Genomic DNA, 14566 nt, shown 5'->3' with positions numbered 1-14566 from the left:
TCAGACTCATAAGTCTATCTGACATTCTTTTCACCTCTAGGACGTTCCTTACAAACTCCTCCTTCAAGATGACTCCTACTCCATTTCTCTTCTTGTCAGCACCATAATAGTATAACTTAAAGCCTGCTCCTAAGCTTCTAGCCTTACTACCCTTCCACCTGGTCTCCTGGACACACAGTATATCCAGCTTCCTTCTCTGCATCGTGTCCATCAACTCTCTACCTTTTCCTGTCATAGTCCCAATATTCAAAGTCCCTACTCTCAGTCCCAGGCTCTTTCCTTTCCTCCTCTCTCTCTGCTTCCGAACACGCACTCCTCCTCTTCTTCTTGTTCTTGTTCTTGGACCCACAGTAGCCCGATTTCCATTAGTACCCTGTAGGTCATCAGTACCAATGGCGGTCGTTGTTAACCCGGTCCGCGACCCATCCGGTATGGTATAGTTATGGTTGACTCGCATGTTTGGTTTTGGCAAACGTTTTACGCCGGATGCCCCTCCTGACGCAACCCTCTGCATTTATCCGGGCTTGGGACCGGCACAGGGAGACACTGCTCCGTGCCCCCCCCCCCCCCCCCCCCCCCCCCCAAAGGCAGGCTTGGAGAGACACGGGCCAGTGCCGCCCTGAGGCTGCATTACCCTCTCTTTCTTACATTTATTATAAAAATATGCTTATCTTCCTTTTAGCTCATCACACATGTCTTTATGATTTTCAGTCCATGCCTCAGCCGGCCTGAAGCTCCACTGATGCGCATGTGCGGATGCCTCTATCTAGCGGACATAAAATAAAGACAATCATTCAAATGTGAATGAGTCGGCGTGATGCTCCGGGATGTGTGGAGCTCAGGGAGCTCCACGAGTGAGGGAGTTAAGTTAGGGCGGGGGTGCAAGTAGGCTCTAGGATTCCCCGAGTCGGGGCGAGCGATGGGTTTAGAGGCGTATCGCATTGAAGATAATGGCCGCATATCCTTCTTGGACTTTTCTAAAGCCTTTGACTCGGTCGAACATCCATTTATCATAGCAACGCTCGAACATTTTGGATTTGGTTAAATATTCAGGAATGTGATCCGTGGGCTCTATGAGAATATTCATAGCTGTGTCACCCTGCCAAGCGGCACCACTCCGAGCTTCCATGTTGATGTGGGAATCCCCCAAGGTTGCCCCATCTCACCCTATTTATTTATAATTGCTACCGAAATGCTAGCCGTTTATGTTGAAAAGAGCAACGATATCCAAAAGTTAGACGTGCTGGGGACTGAAATTGTTATTAGCCTGCTGGCAGATGACACAACCTTAGTTTTGAAAAATGAACATCAAGTCCCAATAAGTGCCGAAAACAACCAAAACATTCTCCAAGGCTTCAGGATTGTCATTAAACTTAAAGAAATGCAAACTTCTTGCGCTGCATGACTCGCCACTAAAGGAAATCAGCGATGTTTCCATGAAATCAGAAATAAAATACTTGAGCATTTTCCTATCCAAGGACCAAACGTTAAATCAATCCAGGAACATTGAATCTAAACTGAATCAAAGTAAAGCTTAATTCTAATATATGGCTCCAGAGAGATTTATCAATATTAGGCCGGATATATTTGACTAAAATGGATGTGTTTATCCAGATGTATATACCCAGCGTATTCCAATGCTGCTCCAAATCAACTCGTAAAATCTGTTAACCAAATCAATTTCAACTTTATCTGGAGGAACAGACCACACCATCTAAGAAAAATCACATATGGTGAAAGAAACAAGTGAAGGAGGGCTGAAAGTGATAGAGTCGGACTGCTTGAATGGGACATTGAAGGTGAACTGGTTGAAATCCTGGATCAAACCTCATCGTTCTTTCTGGTATTGTACTCCAAACTACTTATTCAACAAAGTCGGCGGCCTGAGTCTTCTGCTTATCTCTGACTTGGATATCAACAAGATTCCTGTCAAATGTTCAGAGTTCCATAAACAAATATTATTATACTGGAAAATGATATACGTACACAATTTCTCACCACACAGTATAATAGTTTGGAACAATCGATATGTACTGCATGGCAACAAACCTCTGTTTTACAAGGAATGCTTTGAGAAAGGTATATGGTCGATAATTGACTTGATGGATGACACTGGCAGTCCTCTGGACAATGAGCAGTTCTGTACTACACACAGATTCAAGCCTCCCATATTAGAGTTGCTAAAGTTACGAAACGCACTGCCTCGACAATTTGTATTCCTGACCAAAAATATAATGACGCACCGAACCGTACAACCACAGTTACCCCGACTATCACTCCAGGGAATCTCAATTGTGGACAGAAAGCGCGGCAACTCCTTTATTAGGAAATGTTTCACAGGAAACTTATTCCCTGGACGTCAAAAAAAAAAAAAAGGATATTTTAAATAAATTTGATGAGGAATCGATTGCCACGCTGCGAACCATGTATCTGACTCTACCCATACCCCCAAGGCAAAAGAGACCCACTTCAAAATTATGACTGACATCTACCCATCTAAGGAATTATCGAGGGTACGCTTTAATTTTGAAGATAATATTTGTACATTTTGTGAAGACAACATTGAAACCACTGACCATATATTTTTTCTCCTTCTCATTCCATCGTCACCAGTTTCCTTCTCAAAAGATGATATAACATTCTGTTTACTTATAAGCAACATAACAGATGAACTCTGTGTCAATGTTCTTTTAGGCCTGGCCAAGTTCTTCATTCACAAGAACAGAATGCAAAAATGCTCCCCAAATTTTAATGTCTTCATAAACGATTTTGAAATATAAAAAAAAAAAAAAAAAAATCCTTAAAACTTATGGAAAAATCCAAAAACTAAAAAATATAGTTACCCATGTCCGAGGTTCCTTTTTTTTTTGGTAAAAAAAAAAAAACAAAAAAAAAAAAACAACTTGATTACATGTTACATTCCCCTTGCAATTTTTTTTTTTTTTTTTCGTTTTAATTTCTTATTTGTCTGTCTATTGATTTAATTACTTCCTTTTAATTTCTTTTTTTGTCTCGCACTGTAAATTTCTCACAAACCTGTAACACTATTAACTTCTCATTACATACAGAACAAATGTCCTGATGTCCGTTGCTTCCTCATCCCTGGTTGTTTCATTGACATTCAGTTCTACCTTGCTATGTTTATTTGTACATTTGTATATTTGGGTGTACTATTTATGTTCAATTAAAAACAGTTTGATGTCTGAGATTCCTTGTGAACCGCCAACTTAATTACATGTTATATTCCCCTCACAATTTTTTTTTTTCGTTTTTAATTTTATTTTTCTATCTATTTATTTAATTATATCCTTCTAATTTTCTTTTTTTGTCTAGCATTAAAAATTTCTCGCAAACCGTTAACACTATTAACTTCTGATTACTTACACCACGAATGCGCTTATGCCCCCCCACCCATCCCGCTTTTTCCGTACGGAGGCAGACACTGAGATCGAAAGCAAATGGGTGTCATTGAAATGCAGTAACAGGGTGATAACAGCCGTGTTCGAAGTGTGTAGGGGCTTATAGGAGAGCAGAAGCACGTCACGCAATTCACCTGAGTTCGGAGGATCGGGAGTACCAGGGCCCATAGCGGAGAAGCGGAAGAGCGGAGTTATGTGTCTCTTCTCAAAGGCGGGGAAACTGGGGGGCAGCAGGACCCCTTAGACCGGCTAATGTGAGTCTTCTCCGGACATAGATCACCCGGACTTATGACTGGAGCTCCCGGACCTCTGGGCACACACATATGTGAATGAGTGGATGAGCTAATGTTGGTTTGGTTGTGGATACGTTTCGGCCAATGCTATCAGCACAGCTATGATTATCCCCAGAACGTTGAGAACGAGCTCCCGGAACTCCAGACATGCGTATATAAAAGAGTGGAATTAAGGTGTGTGTGTGTGTGTGTGTGTGTGTGTGTGTGTGTGTGTGTATACGTGTGGGACAGAAGTAATGTTGGGGACAGAAATTGTTATTAGCCTGCTGGCAGATGACACAACCTTAGTTTTGAAAAATGAACATCAAGTCCCAATAAGTGCTGAAAACAACCAAAACATTCTCCAAGGCTTCAGGATTGTCATTAAACTTAAAGAAATGCAAACTTCTTGCGCTGCATGACTCGCCACTAAAGGAAATCAGCGATGTTTCCATGAAATCAGAAATAAAATACTTGAGCATTTTCCTATCCAAGGACCAAACGTTAAATCAATCCAGGAACATTGAATCTAAACTGAATCAAAGTAAAGCTTAATTCTAATATATGGCTCCAGAGAGATTTATCAATATTAGGCCGGATATATTTGACTAAAATGGATGTGTTTATCCAGATGTATATACCCAGCGTATTCCAATGCTGCTCCAAATCAACTCGTAAAATCTGTTAACCAAATCAATTTCAACTTTATCTGGAGGAACAGACCACACCATCTAAGAAAAATCACATATGGTGAAAGAAACAAGTGAAGGAGGGCTGAAAGTGATAGAGTCGGACTGCTTGAATGGGACATTGAAGGTGAACTGGTTGAAATCCTGGATCAAACCTCATCGTTCTTTCTGGTATTGTACTCCAAACTACTTATTCAACAAAGTCGGCGGCCTGAGTCTTCTGCTTATCTCTGACTTGGATATCAACAAGATTCCTGTCAAATGTTCAGAGTTCCATAAACAAATATTATTATACTGGAAAATGATATACGTACACAATTTCTCACCACACAGTATAATAGTTTGGAACAATCGATATGTACTGCATGGCAACAAACCTCTGTTTTACAAGGAATGCTTTGAGAAAGGTATATGGTCGATAATTGACTTGATGGATGACACTGGCAGTCCTCTGGACAATGAGCAGTTCTGTACTACACACAGATTCAAGCCTCCCATATTAGAGTTGCTAAAGTTACGAAACGCACTGCCTCGACAATTTGTATTCCTGACCAAAAATATAATGACGCACCGAACCGTACAACCACAGTTACCCCGACTATCACTCCAGGGAATCTCAATTGTGGACAGAAAGCGCGGCAACTCCTTTATTAGGAAATGTTTCACAGGAAACTTATTCCCTGGACGTCAAAAAAAAAAAAAAGGATATTTTAAATAAATTTGATGAGGAATCGATTGCCACGCTGCGAACCATGTATCTGACTCTACCCATACCCCCAAGGCAAAAGAGACCCACTTCAAAATTATGACTGACATCTACCCATCTAAGGAATTATCGAGGGTACGCTTTAATTTTGAAGATAATATTTGTACATTTTGTGAAGACAACATTGAAACCACTGACCATATATTTTTTCTCCTTCTCATTCCATCGTCACCAGTTTCCTTCTCAAAAGATGATATAACATTCTGTTTACTTATAAGCAACATAACAGATGAACTCTGTGTCAATGTTCTTTTAGGCCTGGCCAAGTTCTTCATTCACAAGAACAGAATGCAAAAATGCTCCCCAAATTTTAATGTCTTCATAAACGATTTTGAAATATAAAAAAAAAAAAAAAAAATCCTTAAAACTTATGGAAAAATCCAAAAACTAAAAAATATAGTTACCCATGTCCGAGGTTCCTTTTTTTTTTGGTAAAAAAAAAAAACAAAAAAAAAAAAACAACTTGATTACATGTTACATTCCCCTTGCAATTTTTTTTTTTTTTTTTTCGTTTTAATTTCTTATTTGTCTATCTATTGATTTAATTACTTCCTTTTAATTTCTTTTTTTGTCTCGCACTGTAAATTTCTCACAAACCTGTAACACTATTAACTTCTCATTACATACAGAACAAATGTCCTGATGTCCGTTGCTTCCTCATCCCTGGTTGTTTCATTGACATTCAGTTCTACCTTGCTATGTTTATTTGTACATCTGTATATTTGGGTGTACTATTTATGTTCAATTAACAGTTTGATGTCTGAGATTCCTTGTGAACCGCCAACTTAATTACATGTTATATTCCCCTCACAATTTTTTTTTTTCGTTTTTAATTTTATTTTTCTATCTATTTATTTAATTATATCCTTTTAATTTTCTTTTTTTGTCTAGCATTAAAAATTTCTCGCAAACCGTTAACACTATTAACTTCTGATTACTTACACCACGAATGCGCTTATGCCCCCCCACCCATCCCGCTTTTTCCGTACGGAGGCAGACACTGAGATCGAAAGCAAATGGGTGTCATTGAAATGCAGTAACAGGGGTGATAACAGCCGTGTTCGAAGTGTGTAGGGGCTTATAGGAGAGCAGAAGCACGTCACGCAATTCACCTGAGTTCGGAGGATCGGGAGTACCAGGGCCCATAGCGGAGAAGCGGAAGAGCGGAGTTATGTGTCTCTTCTCAAAGGCCGGGAAGCTGGGGGGCAGCAGGACCCCTTAGAGCGGCTAATGTGAGCCTTCTCCGGACATAGATCACCCGGACTTATGACTGGAGCTCCCGGACCTCCGGGCACACACATATGTGAATGAGTGGATGAGCTAATGTCGGTTTGGTTGTGGATACGTTTCGGCCAATGCTATCAGCACAGCTATGATTATCCCCAGAACGTTGAGAACGAGCTCCCGGAACTCCAGACATGCGTATATAAAAGAGTGGAATTAAGGTGTGTGTGTGTGTGTGTGTGTGTGTGTGTGTGTGTGTATACGTGTGGGACAGAAGTAATGTTGGGGACAGAAATTGTTATTAGCCTGCTGGCAGATGACACAACCTTAGTTTTGAAAAATGAACATCAAGTCCCAATAAGTGCTGAAAAAAACCAAAACATTCTCCAAGGCTTCAGGATTGTCATTAAACTTAAAGAAATGCAAACTTCTTGCGCTGCATGACTCGCCACTAAAGGAAATCAGCGATGTTTCTATGAAATCAGAAATAAAATACTTGAGCATTTTCCTATCCAAGACCAAACGTTAAATCAATCCAGGAACATTGAATCTAAACTGAATCAAAGTAAAGCTTAATTCTAATATATGGCTCCAGAGAGATTTATCAATATTAGGCCGGATATATTTGACTAAAATGGATGTGTTTATCCAGATGTATATACCCAGCGTATTCCAATGCTGCTCCAAATCAACTCGTAAAATCTGTTAACCAAATCAATTTCAACTTTATCTGGAGGAACAGACCACACCATCTAAGAAAAATCACATATGGTGAAAGAAACAAGTGAAGGAGGGCTGAAAGTGATAGAGTCGGACTGCTTGAATGGGACATTGAAGGTGAACTGGTTGAAATCCTGGATCAAACCTCATCGTTCTTTCTGGTATTGTACTCCAAACTACTTATTCAACAAAGTCGGCGGCCTGAGTCTTCTGCTTATCTCTGACTTGGATATCAACAAGATTCCTGTCAAATGTTCAGAGTTCCATAAACAAATATTATTATACTGGAAAATGATATACGTACACAATTTCTCACCACACAGTATAATAGTTTGGAACAATCGATATGTACTGCATGGCAACAAACCTCTGTTTTACAAGGAATGCTTTGAGAAAGGTATATGGTCGATAATTGACTTGATGGATGACACTGGCAGTCCTCTGGACAATGAGCAGTTCTGTACTACACACAGATTCAAGCCTCCCATATTAGAGTTGCTAAAGTTACGAAACGCACTGCCTCGACAATTTGTATTCCTGACCAAAAATATAATGACGCACCGAACCGTACAACCACAGTTACCCCGACTATCACTCCAGGGAATCTCAATTGTGGACAGAAAGCGCGGCAACTCCTTTATTAGGAAATGTTTCACAGGAAACTTATTCCCTGGACGTCAAAAAAAAAAAAAAAGGATATTTTAAATAAATTTGATGAGGAATCGATTGCCACGCTGCGAACCATGTATCTGACTCTACCCATACCCCCAAGGCAAAAGAGACCCACTTCAAAATTATGACTGACATCTACCCATCTAAGGAATTATCGAGGGTACGCTTTAATTTTGAAGATAATATTTGTACATTTTGTGAAGACAACATTGAAACCACTGACCATATATTTTTTCTCCTTCTCATTCCATCGTCACCAGTTTCCTTCTCAAAAGATGATATAACATTCTGTTTACTTATAAGCAACATAACAGATGAACTCTGTGTCAATGTTCTTTTAGGCCTGGCCAAGTTCTTCATTCACAAGAACAGAATGCAAAAATGCTCCCCAAATTTTAATGTCTTCATAAACGATTTTGAAATATAAAAAAAAAAAAAAAAAATCCTTAAAACTTATGGAAAAATCCAAAAACTAAAAAATATAGTTACCCATGTCCGAGGTTCCTTTTTTTTTTGGTAAAAAAAAAAAACAAAAAAAAAAAAACAACTTGATTACATGTTACATTCCCCTTGCAATTTTTTTTTTTTTTTTTTCGTTTTAATTTCTTATTTGTCTATCTATTGATTTAATTACTTCCTTTTAATTTCTTTTTTTGTCTCGCACTGTAAATTTCTCACAAACCTGTAACACTATTAACTTCTCATTACATACAGAACAAATGTCCTGATGTCCGTTGCTTCCTCATCCCTGGTTGTTTCATTGACATTCAGTTCTACCTTGCTATGTTTATTTGTACATCTGTATATTTGGGTGTACTATTTATGTTCAATTAAAAACAGTTTGATGTCTGAGATTCCTTGTGAACCGCCAACTTAATTACATGTTATATTCCCCTCACAATTTTTTTTTTTCGTTTTTAATTTTATTTTTCTATCTATTTATTTAATTATATCCTTTTAATTTTCTTTTTTTGTCTAGCATTAAAAATTTCTCGCAAACCGTTAACACTATTAACTTCTGATTACTTACACCACGAATGCGCTTATGCCCCCCCACCCATCCCGCTTTTTCCGTACGGAGGCAGACACTGAGATCGAAAGCAAATGGGTGTCATTGAAATGCAGTAACAGGGTGATAACAGCCGTGTTCGAAGTGTGTAGGGGCTTATAGGAGAGCAGAAGCACGTCACGCAATTCACCTGAGTTCGGAGGATCGGGAGTACCAGGGCCCATAGCGGAGAAGCGGAAGAGCGGAGTTATGTGTCTCTTCTCAAAGGCCGGGAAGCTGGGGGGCAGCAGGACCCCTTAGAGCGGCTAATGTGAGCCTTCTCCGGACATAGATCACCCGGACTTATGACTGGAGCTCCCGGACCTCCGGGCACACACATATGTGAATGAGTGGATGAGCTAATGTCGGTTTGGTTGTGGATACGTTTCGGCCAATGCTATCAGCACAGCTATGATTATCCCCAGAACGTTGAGAACGAGCTCCCGGAACTCCAGACATGCGTATATAAAAGAGTGGAATTAAGGTGTGTGTGTGTGTGTGTGTGTGTGTGTGTGTGTGTATACGTGTGGGACAGAAGTAATGTTGGGGACAGAAATTGTTATTAGCCTGCTGGCAGATGACACAACCTTAGTTTTGAAAAATGAACATCAAGTCCCAATAAGTGCTGAAAAAAACCAAAACATTCTCCAAGGCTTCAGGATTGTCATTAAACTTAAAGAAATGCAAACTTCTTGCGCTGCATGACTCGCCACTAAAGGAAATCAGCGATGTTTCTATGAAATCAGAAATAAAATACTTGAGCATTTTCCTATCCAAGACCAAACGTTAAATCAATCCAGGAACATTGAATCTAAACTGAATCAAAGTAAAGCTTAATTCTAATATATGGCTCCAGAGAGATTTATCAATATTAGGCCGGATATATTTGACTAAAATGGATGTGTTTATCCAGATGTATATACCCAGCGTATTCCAATGCTGCTCCAAATCAACTCGTAAAATCTGTTAACCAAATCAATTTCAACTTTATCTGGAGGAACAGACCACACCATCTAAGAAAAATCACATATGGTGAAAGAAACAAGTGAAGGAGGGCTGAAAGTGATAGAGTCGGACTGCTTGAATGGGACATTGAAGGTGAACTGGTTGAAATCCTGGATCAAACCTCATCGTTCTTTCTGGTATTGTACTCCAAACTACTTATTCAACAAAGTCGGCGGCCTGAGTCTTCTGCTTATCTCTGACTTGGATATCAACAAGATTCCTGTCAAATGTTCAGAGTTCCATAAACAAATATTATTATACTGGAAAATGATATACGTACACAATTTCTCACCACACAGTATAATAGTTTGGAACAATCGATATGTACTGCATGGCAACAAACCTCTGTTTTACAAGGAATGCTTTGAGAAAGGTATATGGTCGATAATTGACTTGATGGATGACACTGGCAGTCCTCTGGACAATGAGCAGTTCTGTACTACACACAGATTCAAGCCTCCCATATTAGAGTTGCTAAAGTTACGAAACGCACTGCCTCGACAATTTGTATTCCTGACCAAAAATATAATGACGCACCGAACCGTACAACCACAGTTACCCCGACTATCACTCCAGGGAATCTCAATTGTGGACAGAAAGCGCGGCAACTCCTTTATTAGGAAATGTTTCACAGGAAACTTATTCCCTGGACGTCAAAAAAAAAAAAAAGGATATTTTAAATAAATTTGATGAGGAATCGATTGCCACGCTGCGAACCATGTATCTGACTCTACCCATACCCCCAAGGCAAAAGAGACCCACTTCAAAATTATGACTGACATCTACCCATCTAAGGAATTATCGAGGGTACGCTTTAATTTTGAAGATAATATTTGTACATTTTGTGAAGACAACATTGAAACCACTGACCATATATTTTTTCTCCTTCTCATTCCATCGTCACCAGTTTCCTTCTCAAAAGATGATATAACATTCTGTTTACTTATAAGCAACATAACAGATGAACTCTGTGTCAATGTTCTTTTAGGCCTGGCCAAGTTCTTCATTCACAAGAACAGAATGCAAAAATGCTCCCCAAATTTTAATGTCTTCATAAACGATTTTGAAATATAAAAAAAAAAAAAAAAAAAATCCTTAAAACTTATGGAAAAATCCAAAAACTAAAAAATATAGTTACCCATGTCCGAGGTTCCTTTTTTTTTTGGTAAAAAAAAAAAAACAAAAAAAAAAAAACAACTTGATTACATGTTACATTCCCCTTGCAATTTTTTTTTTTTTTTTTCGTTTTAATTTCTTATTTGTCTATCTATTGATTTAATTACTTCCTTTTAATTTCTTTTTTTGTCTCGCACTGTAAATTTCTCACAAACCTGTAACACTATTAACTTCTCATTACATACAGAACAAATGTCCTGATGTCCGTTGCTTCCTCATCCCTGGTTGTTTCATTGACATTCAGTTCTACCTTGCTATGTTTATTTGTACATTTGTATATTTGGGTGTACTATTTATGTTCAATTAAAAACAGTTTGATGTCTGAGATTCCTTGTGAACCGCCAACTTAATTACATGTTATATTCCCCTCACAATTTTTTTTTTTCGTTTTTAATTTTATTTTTCTATCTATTTATTTAATTATATCCTTTTAATTTTCTTTTTTTGTCTAGCATTAAAAATTTCTCGCAAACCGTTAACACTATTAACTTCTGATTACTTACAGCACGAATGCGCTTATGCCCCCCCACCCATCCCGCTTTTTCCGTACGGAGGCAGACACTGAGATCGAAAGCAAATGGGTGTCATTGAAATGCAGTAACAGGGTGATAACAGCCGTGTTCGAAGTGTGTAGGGGCTTATAGTAGAGCAGAAGCACGTCACGCAATTCACCTGAGTTCGGAGGATCGGGAGTACCAGGGCCCATAGCGGAGAAGCGGAAGAGCGGAGTTATGTGTCTCTTCTCAAAGGCGGGGAAGCTGGGGGGCAGCAGGACCCCTTAGACCGGCTAATGTGAGCCTACTCCGGACAGATATCACCCGGAGTTATGACTGGAGCTCCCGGACCTCTGGGCACACACATATATGAATGAGTGGATGAGCTAATGTTGGTTTGGTTGTGGATACGTTTCGGCCAATGCTATCAGCACAGCTATGATTATCCCCAGAACGTTGAGAACGAGCTCCCGGAACTCCAGACATGCGTATATAAAAGAGTGGAATTAAGGTGTGTGTGTGTGTGTGTGTGTGTGTGTGTGTGTGTGTATACGTGTGGGACAGAAGTAATGTTGGGGACAGAAATTGTTATTAGCCTGCTGGCAGATGACACAACCTTAGTTTTGAAAAATGAACATCAAGTCCCAATAAGTGCTGAAAAAAACCAAAACATTCTCCAAGGCTTCAGGATTGTCATTAAACTTAAAGAAATGCAAACTTCTTGCGCTGCATGACTCGCCACTAAAGGAAATCAGCGATGTTTCTATGAAATCAGAAATAAAATACTTGAGCATTTTCCTATCCAAGGACCAAACGTTAAATCAATCCAGGAACATTGAATCTAAACTGAATCAAAGTAAAGCTTAATTCTAATATATGGCTCCAGAGAGATTTATCAATATTAGGCCGGATATATTTGACTAAAATGGATGTGTTTATCCAGATGTATATACCCAGCGTATTCCAATGCTGCTCCAAATCAACTCGTAAAATCTGTTAACCAAATCAATTTCAACTTTATCTGGAGGAACAGACCACACCATCTAAGAAAAATCACATATGGTGAAAGAAACAAGTGAAGGAGGGCTGAAAGTGATAGAGTCGGACTGCTTGAATGGGACATTGAAGGTGAACTGGTTGAAATCCTGGATCAAACCTCATCGTTCTTTCTGGTATTGTACTCCAAACTACTTATTCAACAAAGTCGGCGGCCTGAGTCTTCTGCTTATCTCTGACTTGGATATCAACAAGATTCCTGTCAAATGTTCAGAGTTCCATAAACAAATATTATTATACTGGAAAATGATATACGTACACAATTTCTCACCACACAGTATAATAGTTTGGAACAATCGATATGTACTGCATGGCAACAAACCTCTGTTTTACAAGGAATGCTTTGAGAAAGGTATATGGTCGATAATTGACTTGATGGATGACACTGGCAGTCCTCTGGACAATGAGCAGTTCTGTACTACACACAGATTCAAGCCTCCCATATTAGAGTTGCTAAAGTTACGAAACGCACTGCCTCGACAATTTGTATTCCTGACCAAAAATATAATGACGCACCGAACCGTACAACCACAGTTACCCCGACTATCACTCCAGGGAATCTCAATTGTGGACAGAAAGCGCGGCAACTCCTTTATTAGGAAATGTTTCACAGGAAACTTATTCCCTGGACGTCAAAAAAAAAAAAAAGGATATTTTAAATAAATTTGATGAGGAATCGATTGCCACGCTGCGAACCATGTATCTGACTCTACCCATACCCCCAAGGCAAAAGAGACCCACTTCAAAATTATGACTGACATCTACCCATCTAAGGAATTATCGAGGGTACGCTTTAATTTTGAAGATAATATTTGTACATTTTGTGAAGACAACATTGAAACCACTGACCATATATTTTTTCTCCTTCTCATTCCATCGTCACCAGTTTCCTTCTCAAAAGATGATATAACATTCTGTTTACTTATAAGCAACATAACAGATGAACTCTGTGTCAATGTTCTTTTAGGCCTGGCCAAGTTCTTCATTCACAAGAACAGAATGCAAAAATGCTCCCCAAATTTTAATGTCTTCATAAACGATTTTGAAATATAAAAAAAAAAAAAAAAAATCCTTAAAACTTATGGAAAAATCCAAAAACTAAAAAATATAGTTACCCATGTCCGAGGTTCCTTTTTTTTTTGGTAAAAAAAAAAAACAAAAAAAAAAAAACAACTTGATTACATGTTACATTCCCCTTGCAATTTTTTTTTTTTTTTTTTCGTTTTAATTTCTTATTTGTCTATCTATTGATTTAATTACTTCCTTTTAATTTCTTTTTTTGTCTCGCACTGTAAATTTCTCACAAACCTGTAACACTATTAACTTCTCATTACATACAGAACAAATGTCCTGATGTCCGTTGCTTCCTCATCCCTGGTTGTTTCATTGACATTCAGTTCTACCTTGCTATGTTTATTTGTACATCTGTATATTTGGGTGTACTATTTATGTTCAATTAAAAACAGTTTGATGTCTGAGATTCCTTGTGAACCGCCAACTTAATTACATGTTATATTCCCCTCACAATTTTTTTTTTTCGTTTTTAATTTTATTTTTCTATCTATTTATTTAATTATATCCTTTTAATTTTCTTTTTTTGTCTAGCATTAAAAATTTCTCGCAAACCGTTAACACTATTAACTTCTGATTACTTACACCACGAATGCGCTTATGCCCCCCCACCCATCCCGCTTTTTCCGTACGGAGGCAGACACTGAGATCGAAAGCAAATGGGTGTCATTGAAATGCAGTAACAGGGTGATAACAGCCGTGTTCGAAGTGTGTAGGGGCTTATAGGAGAGCAGAAGCACGTCACGCAATTCACCTGAGTTCGGAGGATCGGGAGTACCAGGGCCCATAGCGGAGAAGCGGAAGAGCGGAGTTATGTGTCTCTTCTCAAAGGCCGGGAAGCTGGGGGGCAGCAGGACCCCTTAGAGCGGCTAATGTGAGCCTTCTCCGGACATAGATCACCCGGACTTATGACTGGAGCTCCCGGACCTCCGGGCACACACATATGTGAATGAG

This window comes from Fistularia commersonii, unplaced genomic scaffold (genome assembly GCF_037954325.1).
Source record: "Fistularia commersonii isolate RoL2024-O1a breed Wild unplaced genomic scaffold, RoL_Fcom_v1.0 HiC_scaffold_39, whole genome shotgun sequence".
Lineage (NCBI taxonomy): Eukaryota > Metazoa > Chordata > Actinopteri > Syngnathiformes > Fistulariidae > Fistularia > Fistularia commersonii.
The sequence above is the reverse complement of the archived record's forward strand: the minus strand, read 5'-3'. Positions refer to the sequence as shown.